At 37.3% G+C, this 8,137-nt stretch overlaps 1 non-coding gene across 1 annotated transcript; it reads right to left on the bottom strand.

The window, feature by feature from the left end:
- Window positions 1–835: 835 nt before the first annotated feature.
- On the bottom strand, window positions 836–942 carry LOC122096177. Its single transcript, XR_006145268.1, has one exon. It is a non-coding gene; the product is annotated as a U6 spliceosomal RNA (small nuclear RNA).
- Window positions 943–8,137: the final 7,195 nt, after the last annotated feature.

The raw sequence follows: 8,137 nt of genomic DNA, 5'->3' as shown, positions 1-8,137 counted from the left end.
GGATGTGAAGGGTAAACAAAGGAGGAGGCTGCAATGCTTGGTAAGAAATGTACGCATTATCCTGCCCCCTCTTTACAGTATGTTCACAAATAAAATAAAATAATAATAATAAAAAAAGAAGCAAGTCTCTGTAACAAGAAATCTGCACTGGTCAGGTAACAACACTTCCCCTTCATAAGCTTTGTGAGCTTAAATAAATTATTAAGTCTCTCTCTGAGCCTTTGATTTGTTTTCTGCACAATAGGAATAATAACTATATTTAGCATAGTTTTTATTATTAATAAGTTTTTTTATTGTGAAAATACCATACAGAAGGGTTACAATTACTTGAGCAAGGTAATGAGTACATTTCTTATCAAGCATTGTTGCCTCCTCCTTTGTTTTTCCCCTACCATCCTTGCCCTCCCATCCCCACACTACACTCCAACCCTCCCCCCCCAAAGTTGTAAAGTTCATTTTTTGACGTAGCATCTTGTACATTTCATTGTTGCAATGGGTCCACCTGTATCTCTATTTAAACAATTTGTTTTTTCCCTTCCCCTCCCCAAACATCAAATACAGTGAAAACAGGGGTTATGCCGTGGGGGAGGGACATACAAAGCAACAAAAAAAATCATCTTAAAAATACATTAGAAACAATAGCAAGAAAGAAAAACCATTTGAGTCCTTATCTTGGGGTTCATTTCACCTAACATCATCTTATCTGACCGTTTCTGCTTGTCTCAGACATATACTAGTTATTGCAAATGAGGGAAACCATGGGACCTGTGTTTCTTTGGGCCTGGCTTACTTCACTTCATATAATTTTTTCCAAGTCTTTCCATTTCCTAACAAAAAAAATATGGAACGCTTCACAAATTTGCATGTCATCCTTGCACAGGGGCCATGCTAATCTTCTCTGTATTGTTCCAATTTTAGTATATGTGCTACCAAAGTGAACACCTACATTTAGCATATTAAAAATAAGATGCTTCAAGGGTACCAATGGCTCACTCTTGTAATCCTAGCTATTCAGGAGGCTGAGAGTTGAGGATCAAGGTTCATAGCCAGCCTGGGCAAGAAAGTCCTCTAATTAACCACTAAAAAAATTCAAAAGTAAAAGCCGGGCGCTGGTGGCTCACGCCTGTAATCCTAGCTACTCAGGAGGCTGAGATCTGAGAATCGCGGTTCAAAGCCAGCCCGGGCAGGAGAGACCGTGAGACTCCTATCTCCAATAAACCACCAGAAAACCGGAAGTGGCGCTGTAGCTCAAGTGGTAGAGCGCTCGCCTTGAGCTGAAGAGCTGAGGGACAGCGCCCAGGCCCAGAGTTCAAGCCCCACGACCGACAAAAAAAAAAAAAAAATCCAAAAGTAGAGCTGTAGATCAAGTGGTAGTGTGCTAGCCTTGAGCACAAAACTCAGGGACAGTGCCCATGCCAGGCCCTGAGTTCAATTGTGCACGTGTGTGCACGCGCACACACACACACACACACACACAAAAACACACACAAAACACAAATAGATACCTCAAACACTATATAGTATTTCAGTCTTTTTGTTGTTGTTGTTGTTGGTGGTGGTGGTGGTGGTGGTGGTGGTGGTGGTGGTCGTGGGGCCTGAACTCTGGGCCTGAGCACTTTCCCTCAGCTCTTCAGCTCAAGGCTAGCGCTCTACCACAGCGCCACTTATGGCTTTTACTGCTTATGTGGTGATGAGGAATCAAACCCAGGACCTCATACATACAAGGCAAGCACTCTACCACTGAGCCACCTTCCCAGCCCCTTCAGCCTTATAAAGAGAAACTAAATAATAAATATTGTCTAAAGCTACCTGACACATGAGTTTTAAATTATTTTCAATATCACTTTATCTTAATTTTGAAACTTTAAAACAACATATTTCTATCTCCAGAATGATGTACAGCTTAATATACACATTAACTTTTGCAAGAGAAAAGTGGTTCTAGAACAATTTCATGCAAAAATATCAAAGGGCTCCTTTTACAATAAAGAACTGAGTTGGAACCAGAACTGTAATCTAACTGTGCCCCACTCTCAATAGTCCAATGTTTTGGCAAGGTGACTTTGAAGTTCTCCTTTTGTAGGTCACATCTCTCTTCTACCTTTAATCAATTATTCCTGAAATATACATTCACATAGTCCTGTCTAATTCTGCAGCTGGATTAATTGACCCAAATCTACATGACTTACCACCGGTGCTAAGAGATTAGTAAATAGCCACCAATATTTAACAGTGCCTCTTTTCGCAGAAAATTTAATTAGTGAGGGCTGATCATCCAAAGTACTACAAAACAGCAGCTTAAATGATATGAACTTACTGTCTCAGAGTTCTGGAACCTAGAATTTAAAACCTAAGTGCTGGCAGGGCTAGTTTTTTCTTTGGGCTGATGGCTTATTAATGTGTCACCCTGCACTTCATCTTCATGATCACATGACATGCTCTTCATATAAGGACCCCAGGCATCCTGGATGATAAGCTTACTCTGTTCCTCAAGACCTCACCTGACCTTCACGAATTGCAACTGTAATCACCCCTATTTCCAAATTAGGTCACTATACATTTGGTGGATCTAGGGGTGAGGACTTTAATGCATGACTTTGAAGGAAGAAAATTTGATTCATAACACTTAAAGGAGTCATCATTATATTATTTAGTCCTCCACACCCCTCCCCCCAAAAAGTAACAATTTAAACTTTTCTAGCTAATAAACAAATCTAACTCCTTTAGGAAGATCTTCTGGGTTACTTGGGGGGTCTTTCTATTCCCTTTGAAAATATTCTGTCTTATTAAAAAATATATAGCATTATAGAAAGAAATTAAAACGCAGAGAAATTTCATGTAAGCTTCCCTACAGGTCCAACTCTGCCATCACTTGTTCATAAAGTTGACATTTGTGTCTCAAGGGTAATCACAAATGTGAAATTCATTCCCCAAATCTCTGCTGCATGGTCAAAACAACTGTTAGTGTTTATAAGGCACATGGTCTGATGAAGGTTACATTTATTTTAGATTAGGCTGGGGGCTGGCATTGTAGTTCTAAAAGTTTAAAGACGAAATTATAAATGTAAACAGCTCATGGTGGTAGCAGATGTCATCAGCATGCTGCCATCTCCTGTAGGCACTGCTCTGTATCACTGCCTGTGACACTACCCAAGGGCTTTCTTGGGGCTTGCAGGTAGTACAGCTGGAAGTGCTGTGGCTTAACACCACTGGGAGCAACCCTCCGCCTGTGGTTGATGGGATTTGGCAGATAAACCCTCCAGCCTTTTCACAATTTGGTTAGAAAATGTCTCCATTGACTCCCAGCCACTCTAAAAAGTATGTAGTATCTCCCAGCATTCCCCAGGTACATCATGCCTTCATTGCCTATTCTTCCAACTTGACTTAGAATACACCCTTTTTTGAGATCCCTTCCCTTCCTCTCTCATATTCTTACTTCCATAGTATTTCCATGTTTTACTTCCTAAATAGAACCATACAGTGTTTCAGTCTACTTCTGGTTAACCCAAACTAAAACCAACAGCTACTTCCTTTGTACTTATGTATGTAACTTCAATGTACCTGAAGTTCCATTCCTCATGAATTCCAAGGAGATTACCTATCCCCTGCTCTTGGAAGGTTCCTCATTGCTCTAAATTAATCCAAGTATCCAGGTTCTAGTAACTCATGCCTTACTAGTTTGAAAGTAGAGAGAGCCAGGTGATTTTCAGCCTGTAAATTTTGTCATGTGTAGATGAGATGTGAGAACTGATGCAGCTATATTGCAGCAATGAAGGAAGGATACGAGAGCTAAGTATCCCCAAGAAAAAAGAAGTCAATTTATATTTAGCTGCCTGGAGTTGTACTCTTTTGCTCTCAGGATATTTTTGGTTCCATGTAAAAAAATCATCTAATGAATATATTTTCATATACAGAAAAGAACCTTGAATATCAAGATGTTATATCTCCATGTCTACTAAAGCATAAATCAGGGGCCCAAAGGAGGCAAAACAACATCAGGACAAATAGGTCAGGCACAAACAGGAGGAAGTATGAAATTATATTTACCAACTAATAATGGTAAACAGCATTAGCATGTAAAGATTTGAAAATGTACGGTATTAAAGAATAGAGAATCATGCCAGCCATGGTGGTGTATGCCTTAAATCCCAGCTGCTCACAAAGTAGGAGAATTGAAGTTCAAGGCAAACCCTGGATAAAGTTAATGTGTAAGCCTATCTGAAAAACAAACCAAAAGTGAGCAGATTGGGGACATAGCTCAAGCAGTAGAATGCTTGCACAAGGCTCTGAATTTAATCTCTAGTATCACAATAATAATAATAACAATAATAAATAACAGTAATAAGTGTGGAAAGACCTAGCTGGATGTGGTAGTATATGCCTTTAATTCCAATATTCATGAGGCTGAGGTGGGAAGATTGCCAAGGACATTAGAGGTTTTGTAAAGAGAACCTGTCGGATACAACAAAAACAAAACAAAACAAGAATAGATGATCTGTCAACATGTCTTCTTTCTTTCCTTAAATCTATTAACTGTCATTTGTTAAGCACCTTGCTCTATCCTTAGCATTACTAGAAATTGAGTATTCAAGATCAACATAGCTGTTGCAAAATTTGCATCCAAGAGCATAACAAATAAATTTGGGACTAGGACTACATGATAAAACAGATACATGTATTAGGTGACCTTGTTAAAACTCTAGAGAAGTAGATGTGCTGTTTTCTCCAACTTCGTGGCTATGTTATGTAGGTTTTCAAGGGGCCAAGAATGACTTAAGACAACAAAATAAAAAATTCCTGGCTAAGCTATGCCACACATAGAAAATTCTTCAGGAGGCTGCAGTAAAAGCCTTGTAAACTGGCGCATGCTTAATAAAACAGTACTTTAGAAAAGTCAGTTTTATCAAATATGAAATATGAGGTAGATATTGCTACTTGGCAAATGAATTTTCTACTCAGTAAGCAATGGCCTAAATTGGACATGTTATGTTAGACCAACAATCTGGAAATTTATATTAATAAATTCACTCTTAATAGAGAAAAATGCTGTAATGTCTGCCATATATGTGTACAGAAACGATGACAGCCAAAGCCAAAGTCTAATTATAGAATAACTTGGAGCATCCTGGAATTCACATATATACCATGGACTATTTCTGGATTTCATTTTTTGCTTTTTAAAAAAATCTAAGGCATTAACTTGAGGGTTCTAGACACCAGTCTTCACTGATTGATCTGTTTCATTAAGAAGTAAAGAAAATAGGAAAACATAATCTTTTTTAGAAGGGTGAAGAAAAATCTCAATAAGGGGTTCATTGCATTTCAATATCATCATATTGGTGTCTAACTGTATAGGCACAAAGTGAAATACTTAAATGTTCTGAACCAAATCTCAGTCAAGAATTTGATCCAGACCAAACTGTAAAGCCCATACGATGAGAGAATATACTAATTACACAACCACATTTTTACTACTCTAGTCACAAAGAGTTGAGTATGTAGACCAACAGTCTAAAGTATTTCTTATGAAAAGTGACTGTTTTGATGGTATCAGTCGTGGTGGGAAAAGCCTCTTCCTTCAGTCACTTCCTGTTTGTCAGTTTTCTATCTAGGTGTCAGGTTTAAATCTGGAACATGCAATATGCAGTGAATTTATCTCAGACAAAAAAAGAAAAAAGTAAAACAAAAGAGAAGAAAACAAAACATCAGACCAGTCATTTTAAAAATAAAATATAATTTAGAGTACAAAACAGTGATACCTTTTCTAATTATGAGCTATAAGTGAGGTTAATTTGCATAATGCCAATGAGCGCCATAAGTGAATGCTGCCCTCATTGTTTACATTAGACTGTGATTTGAAACTTGATTTGGAAAATGTTGACACCAAAAGATTATAAAGTAAAAACAATAATGAAAAGTGATAGATTCTATAATGGAAGTCTAAAGAGCAGATGCAATGCAAGAAGCTCCAAAGGAGTCATAAGAGTGAAAGAATATTCTATACAAAACAAACGCTTGTTGAAAACATGATTTATATTTGGATTCACCATTATGAAAATGCAATTCTTTCACAGATAAAATATAGGAAAAAAGGAAAAGGCTGATTAGACTTTCCTAATAACTGGTTCTAAGAATAAAGAAACCCTGGGAGATAGCTCTCTATGCCTCTCTATGCATACCAGCCTAAACCACAGGTGATATTACCACACTTGAATTTCCAGTACAATGCCAACTTGATTTTGTTAATAATAATGTAATTGGCAGAGTAAAATGCACAAACCTTTAGTGATTAGTATAATTAATTTTTGTACACGTATGTAACCATCACCCTAATCAAGATATGGAACAATCCTAACAGCTTAGCTTGTTTTCTGACCCTCTTCTCTGTAAATACTCAGGTGCAACTGCAATTCCTGTTATCATAGTTTCGTTTGCCTCATCTTGAATCTAACATCAACATGGCACAACGTGTCATCTTTTGTGTGTGGCTTCTTTTGTTGTTGACATTTGCATTGTTCCTCTACAAGGATATTATAAAACTGCTACTTTTACCATTATTCTCACTTAACTGTTGTTTCTACCATGTCCTCTTCATGTTACCAGTTAGCTTCTGCACTGATGGTAAAAATTAAAAGTAGGCAGGAGACAAGCACCAATGGCTGGTGCCTGAAATTTTAGATACTCAAGAGGCTGAGATCTGAGAATTGCAATTCAAAGCCAGCCTGGGCGGGAAAGTCCATGAGACTCTTGTCTCCAAATTACCAAAAACACCCACCAGAAGTAGATATTTGGCTCAAGTGGTAGAGTGCTATCCTTAAGCAAATGTAGCTCAGAGATGATACCTAGGCCTTGAGATCAAGCCCAGGACTGGCCAAAAAAATAATGGAGTCAGGAGCCAGGAACCAGAAACCAGTGGCTCATAGCTACTTAAAAGGTTGAGATGTAGAGCATCATGATTCCAAGCCAGATCAGGCAGAAAAGCACATGAGACTTTGTCTTCAATATAACTAGCAAAATTAGGACGGGAGTCATGCCACAAGTGGTGCAGCAGCAGCAAAGAAAGTAAACCAAGCAAGCATGTGGTGCTGAGTTTAAACCACAGTACTGAAGAAAACGTAAACACTATTCACAATAACTAAGTTAATCAAACTAGGTGTCCAACAACTACTGACTAGATAAAGAAAATGTGGCATAAGTAAACTGTGTAGGATTATTGTTATAAATAAGAACAAAATTATGTCATTTGCAGGAAAATGAATGGACATGAGAACAGATATGTGAAATATAGCAGGCTCAAAATAAAAACATTGCAAGTTTTCTTTCATATGCAGAATCTAGATTTTTTTCATACATGAAGGTCAAAGGGGAACTATTTGGGAACAGGAAGAGTATTAACAGGAAAGAAGAGAGTTATAGGAGGATTCAAGAGTAAATATTCTGAACATACATTATATATGTTTATGAAAATGTCATAATGAATCCCATTATTTCTGGGCAATTAAAATATTCTAAAGAAGAAAATTTGCATCAGTAATCTTAACAACAAAGTGGGCATTAGAAAAGAATAGAGCAGGGTTGGTTCAAGTTTTAGAATGCTTGAATAGAAAGCACAGGACTCTGAGTTCACTGTTCAGTACTTCAAGAGGGGATAAAATAATAGAACAATGTCTACCCAGCCCTGAGGGTATATAGAATCTCCAATTCTATATTAAGTCAGACTCTATTGATAATGGGAAAAAATCATTTTAGAAAAGCATGAATTTTTTGAAAAGAGGAGTGTTTAAGGATATGAGGATAGCAAGAGAACAAATATGCAGGCTTCCTGAGCATAAACAAATTGTACACCACATTCAGGTCCAGGAAGGGTGAATCTCATTAGATAAATACTCCTAAGACTGTTCACAATTTGTCATAGAAAGTAACTAGAAAAGTAGGAATAGTTTTCTACAAGATATCATTAAAAATAAGTTAGTATTTATATGCACATAATAAAATAGATTTCCAGCATATCTCCAAGGCAAAATAAAGTTATATGAATGACTACAGGAGAACTAATCACATTCCTTCTTCATAAGCCAATTTTGAGTTTTCAATTAATCTCATTATTTGAGAATAAGATTTTACTCTTTCCTCCAAA

Source organism: Dipodomys spectabilis, unplaced genomic scaffold, assembly GCF_019054845.1.
Source record: "Dipodomys spectabilis isolate Male_0828 unplaced genomic scaffold, ASM1905484v1 ptg000365l, whole genome shotgun sequence".
NCBI classification, from domain to species: domain Eukaryota; kingdom Metazoa; phylum Chordata; class Mammalia; order Rodentia; family Heteromyidae; genus Dipodomys; species Dipodomys spectabilis.
This window is presented reverse-complemented; position numbering and strand designations above follow the sequence as displayed.